The following is a 6000-nucleotide window of genomic DNA, read 5'->3' as shown; positions in this document are numbered from 1 at the left end:
TCCCTTGACTTATCATCACTCATTTCACAGGCTTTTTTGAACACCTGCTGTTTGTTAATTGGAGGTGGTCAGGTCAAAGCCATGAGAATTTAAGATGTGAGAATCTGGATTAGCATTTCCATGGGCAATGAGAGACTGAAGCTTTCCCATGCGTGCCATGCCTTTGCTGAAGTTCTTCCCAAACATGCAGCTTGCAGCTGCTGTGACTCTGCTTGTTTTGCCATGTCCCACACATTCGCAGGCATTACTACTGTCTGTGGACCGTAACTCTTGGCATTAAAGGTGAGTGTCCACAGTGACATTAGATAAGAAAGCATTAAGCCTCTGCAAGCCCAGATCAAAGGAGAAATGGAGGATATGACTGGGAAATGCGTTGTGGAGTTGGGAGTGGGGGAGGCATAGTCAGGCTTGGCTGGAAACATCTAGAACAGATTGTTTTTAGAGACTAGGGGTACCAGGAGAAATAGACCATACGTGATGTCTCTGCACTTTTTGCAGATGCAAGAATCTGTGCTCGGGAAAGTTCTGTAACTGAGTTCCCATGCTCTCTCAACAGGAATTTAACTACATGCCATTTGGATGTGCTTTTCTGGCTTACTATCTGCAAACACATATTGCGTATTAAGCCCCCCTCAGTCAAAATAGCATGTCTTTCTACCTAAAGATTTCTTCTCTCCTATATGTGCTATTTACTCTGTACATCACCTTGCTGGCTGGTTGCAGAACAAATGGAAGTGATATGATGTTCACTGCTTCTACACTTGTCATGACATGGAAAAGGCATGGTTGAGCCTCAGTTGGTGTGTGGGTTTAAAGAAATAGAAACCAGCAAGTTTCATATTGCTTTGTAGTGGTGTAACTGATGTGTTTGTGTGTGTGTTGTGGGGTTATCCATGTGATACAATAATTTGCAGAGACATAGGATAAATCTCAGAGCTGTATGATAAACTTCATTTGTCATGCCTGACTGTGCAGGGCTTCAAATATGAGCAGTCATCCACTGGAGAGGAAAGGGTGGTGGTTCCCTTATTTATAGCTTCGCTCAGTTTTGAGGAAGCAGATACTGGAAGTCCCACCTCTGTGGTTTTGGTAATTTCTCCAACATGTCTTGTAATGTTCCTGTCCCTCCAACAACTGCTAGATGTCCAATACTTAGGGTGGCTGACTTTGCAAACTCAATGGTACAAGAAAAGGGTGGATTACAGTCAACACTGAACAGTTGTAACCCTTCCTGTGCACAGTTTAGTTTTTGGGTTGGGTTGTTGTTTTGGGTTTTGTAGTGGTTGGGTTTTGTTTGGGCTTTTTTTGGTTGTTGTATTTTTGGGGGTTTTTGGGGGTTGTTTTTTGTTTGTTTGTTTGTTTTGTTTTTTGTTGGGGGGTTGTTTGGGTTTTTGTGGTTTTTTGTTTGGCTGGTTTTTGGTTTTGTTTGTTTTGCCTTTTTTATGTCAGGGATGATCTCTCTCCTAAGTACTCTGGTAACTGTATGGTGAACAAAACCCACAGAAACATCTACAAATGATTTTTTCAAAATCACTGGGAGTTGCCAGACTGACTGATCTTTCGAAAGTGCAAGATAAGTATTGAGTAGAAAATGCACTGGGTTTATAGCATTTGTATAGGCCTGGTTTGTCAAAAAGCTTTAACAGGTAAAAATTGGAATAATTCCCTCCAGGACTTTAGCAGTATGAGTGGGATCTGTGACAGAATACATTCCTCACACCTCACTTACCACATCTGGGAAGACCCAAAAGTTCCCTTGTTTCTTAACAGGAGTAAAAGAATGGATATGGATGTGAGATAAAGAGATCATTCCTACCATAGTTTCATAGTGATTGGAATTTTGTTTTGTCCTTCCATTTGGAAAGGACCATAACTTTGTTCTTCTGTCAGAAAGGGGGGTATGATTCTGCTGTGCAGTGGGTAGACTTGCATCTCAGACTGCCTGACAATTACATTGTGGTTGCTGCAGAAGATTCTGTGGGCTTGGGTTCATGACAATCCATTTGTAACTGTTAGAGGGGTTTGAACTTGTTCTCAGGGGATGGGTAGCCCAAAAGTGCCTTGACTTCCTAGGTGCTGTTGGCTGGGATGCACATGACCCTCAGGCTGAGGTTCTGAGCACATGGAGGAAGCAGCATGAGCTGGCTGGAGCTAGGAACAGAGACCCAAACCTGGAAAAATGAACTTTTTTTCTGTGCTCTGGTGTAAAAGAAGGTGTGGTGAGAGCCACCTGAAATGTGCTGGTCTTCCCTCACTTTTATAAGAGCATGAGAACTGCAGCCCCCATCTCATTTTCCCTTACTTTAACCTCCATCTTAGTCTCTTCCTTTTTTCCATTGGAAACAGCCCAGCTGAAGTTATTTACTTATAATGTGCAAATGGTACCTCTGCTCTGGCAGACCCATCTGAGCTGTCACTTTCCACAAGAACCTCTCCCACTCCGCATCAAAGGGTTAGTGGTTGGTGGTGTTCTCCACCTGCACATGAAGGCCTTTCTGGCATTCTGGCAACGAAAGAGGTTTTCTTTATTGCTCTCTCCTGCTTCTGGTTCATCCTGCTACTCTATCTTCTGTGACTGTTGCACTATGCACTGCACAGGACTGGTTGCTTCACCAACAGGTTTTGCTAAATTAGTAGAGGAAAAAAATCCTACAAGCACCAAGAAATGGCATAAGTTGACTGTGCCATACTGTTCTTAACTTTCATTCAGTGACAGCAAAGTGAATTAGCTGCTTGACTGTCCTGCAACTGTGTTGATTGTCCATAGAAATGGACCTTGGCTAAGAGGCCGAGGCAAGGGCAAGGGGCAATTTGCACTGTGGTTGAGGTTTGATAATGGAACATATTTCTATTTATCTGCTGTTCCCACGTGCTATATGCATGCGTTAATTCTACTCAAAGTTTGCTGGCCTTCTTAGAGCAGATGTTGGTGTTCTGAGAAAGTTGTAGAATCTCCTTTTGCAGTCAGAGGTAAGGTTTTGAAGGCACATGAAGGTTTCTGTACTTGCTTCTCACTCTCCACAGTATCTTGCTTTTTTGAATCTCAGCATGCATTTTTTTTTTAAGTAATGTTATAGTGTCACAGGCTCTACAGATATGCAGGAAGGGTGCTAGCCTGGGAATATAGATGGCAGAGACTGAAAGGGACCTGGCATATTAACAAACCAAGCAGGCAGATCGCTTTCACAACTAAATGGAAAGAAAACCCCAGGGAAGGCTTTCTAGTGGTTACCTATACTGGTCTCCCATTGAGGAGGAGGGTTGATGGGAGGGAAAAGCACCAAGCTCAATGCACAGTAAGAAGAAGAAGAAGAGAAAAAGGAAAGTGTCTCTGGGATGGAAAGACAGCTAGACATTGACAAGGTCAGGGCAGGACAGAGAGGGCTGAGCACTGTGGGTAATGTAGCCAATGAAGATAATACCTCTGAGCTCCAAGTTCTTGAGCAAAGTGCAGACAGCTGACAGGAGGCTGGGAAGTCCTCTCCCTTCTGTTGCCATTGCATGGAGGAGGGAGGAGAAAATCTCTAGGTAGGCTTTTTCATTCTCTGACTGAGAGGGAAATGATTCCCGTGGCTGCAGAGCAATGGTTCCCTTCTGAAAGAGGAAACATCTACTTGAGTCACACTACCGGCCAGCTTCTGAGTTCATTTGCAGCAGGACACAACCAGAACAACTTGAATCAACTTCATGGCAGTTTTTCTGATTAATGAATCAGGGGTTGAATCAGTGCCACCATGTCAAGAAACTGGTGGTAAAGAGAGAATTTGTGGAGGAGAAAACCTCTCACCACAGCACAAAGACCGAACATTTAACTAATCTCTCCTTCCTTGCTCCCTGCTCCCCTTGCTTCTTGCCAGCTTTTGATTGGGCTTTTGAGAGGAAACATAAATTACATTTTGCTTCCCTTTGTGCATACCCACTCCTTGTCTGTGCTTTGTGCATTCACAAACACAAAAATTTTCATTACTCCATTCCTTCTGCTTTTGTAATGTACAGTCACTGTTTGTGTGGCTCCCTTGTGCTTGAAGCAGGATATGGGCAGGAAATAATAGTGTAAGATTCAAACTGGAAAAATGCAAACCTGTTATCTGGGGGAAAATAAATTCAAAGTTAGCTATTCAGAGGGTGTGAGCCTTTGGAACTTGCAAAAGAAATAAAGTTGGAAGCCACTTAACAGGGACAGAAGAGAGAGAGCTGCAGAAGAGCTTTCAACATGATAGCGCAGAAGAATACAGATCATGTCATTTAGAGCTCTTCAGATGTTAATGTCCCTCTGACATTCACAGATCTCACAGCCATATTTCTCCCTCAGCTATGCCCTACCAGTGGTAATTACAGTGAAAGCTAAAGGTATTCATTTCTGAGAGAATTTCACTTAAATCCTATGACAAGTGATCTCTCTCTAGTGTAGTCACAAACGGTGCTGTGGAACTTTCCTGGAATTTCCTGGATAGTCTGTGATACTTTCATACCAGTCATAGTCATAGGTGTCATGTCCCTGTGCAGCTCCATACTGGGAATATGGGGGAGGAAATGAGCTAGCAAGAGGAAGGAGAAAAGAAGCACTCACCACATTGCCAGACTCTGAGGGTGATTAGAAAGCACAAAGTACTGAAACTTTTGGATTTCAGGTGTGCTTGTTGCTTATTAAGGATGATGTTTTGAGAATGTGAACAAAATTCAGCAAAACATCTCAAGGTCACCAAATGATTGCTTGGATTTGATAGGTGTGCCTGAACACCTCCATCCCTGTGAGTTATATGACAAAAAGTGAGAACTAGTGAATTGAAGCAAAGGACATGATACAGGTAAAGAATAAAGACTTTTGGAGGTGAACTGAAAAAATGCATTTTTTGAACCTTGGACTGAAACTTAAGTGTTGCCCTAGAGCTATAGGTACTGCCTTGATGAGAAAAAATATTACATCTCCTGTTTTATGCAAGAGAATGAATCTACTCTAGAATACTCATCAAAATTGGACTAGAGGGTCAAACTGAGATAAATGTGGCACAGGCTGAAAAAAACCTTCAACAACAGTTTTGTGGTGGCCAGGTTTAGTATGAGTTATGAGGGTTTTGGGTCAAGTGAAGCACAGAGGAACAAGAGACACCATCCTCTTCATCACTTCCAGAAGAATAGGGCCAAAATCTTCTGAGTGCAGGGTCTGCTCCTCCCCACAGTGCTGCTGTGAGGGTGTTGGGGCAGGCAGTTTGCAGGCAGCTGATAGGGCATTCCAATGTCCTATTTCTGTTATTGTAGCTAAAGAGGCAGCAAGATGTGTTAGGAACTTTTGTGTGGTACTTTTGTTACATCTCTTATAGCTGGTTATACTCCTTAAAATGACAATGTTTTCTACAGTGGTGGGGAAAGAGGCCCTTCTGACTCATGAAACACTTGCAGGACAGCTATCCCAGCCAGATCACCACCAACTCCACCTGGCTGGCTGTGGAATCCTTTTGTCTACAAGAGAAGTGGTCAGGGTGGAGGAGAAGGGAGGTATTGATGTCCTTTGAAGTCTCCAAATGTTACAGTGAGGATGGACTCATCATGTGTCAGGAACAGTAGTGTGGCAGGGCAGACCAGCTCTGATCAGGCAACTAATGTTTATGGGCTGCATGGCTTATGGAGGTTCCTTGAACTGCCTCCTATCCTTTTGTTCTAGTGCAGTGCTATCAGCTTCATGGCTCCATGCACAGGTGATATCCATGCCATGGGACAAAGAGTGGACATAGTGAAGCTCTGTAAGTTAAGAGAGATCTCTGCATGCTACAGCCACCAAAATAAGTGATTGCAGAGTGAAAGCAGGATGGAAAAAGCAATAACAAATGGAAGCTGCAAGGTCTTTGGTAGCTGATGTGCATCTTCGCCTTTCAGAGGGGTTTTATTATCTGCTGTCCCCTTCTGGGGGATCAGGATATGTGGCTGCGTTAGGGACATGAATTCCAGCCTTTATTTTTGCTGGAAACTGATCCTGCCCAATAGTCATACAAGTGGCCACTG

At 43.4% G+C, this 6000-nt stretch overlaps 1 protein-coding gene across 1 annotated transcript in view; it reads left to right on the top strand.

The window, feature by feature from the left end:
- The first annotated feature begins 219 nt into the window (after positions 1 to 219).
- The window catches only part of GSG1 (germ cell associated 1), a 35358-nt gene continuing 29577 nt past the window's right edge, over positions 220 to 6000 (top strand). The window contains exon 1 of the mRNA XM_066183537.1: positions 220 to 282. The gene's annotated coding sequence lies outside the window, so the exon portion shown is untranslated. The remainder of the gene's footprint in view (positions 283 to 6000) is intronic.

The sequence above is a fragment of the Chamaea fasciata genome, unplaced genomic scaffold, assembly GCF_029207755.1.
Source record: "Chamaea fasciata isolate MVZ Bird 193981 ecotype frontalis unplaced genomic scaffold, bChaFas1.0.hap1 SCAF_5, whole genome shotgun sequence".
NCBI classification, from domain to species: domain Eukaryota; kingdom Metazoa; phylum Chordata; class Aves; order Passeriformes; family Sylviidae; genus Chamaea; species Chamaea fasciata.
Note: the sequence above shows the minus strand (reverse complement) of the source record. Positions and strands in the feature narration are given on the sequence as shown.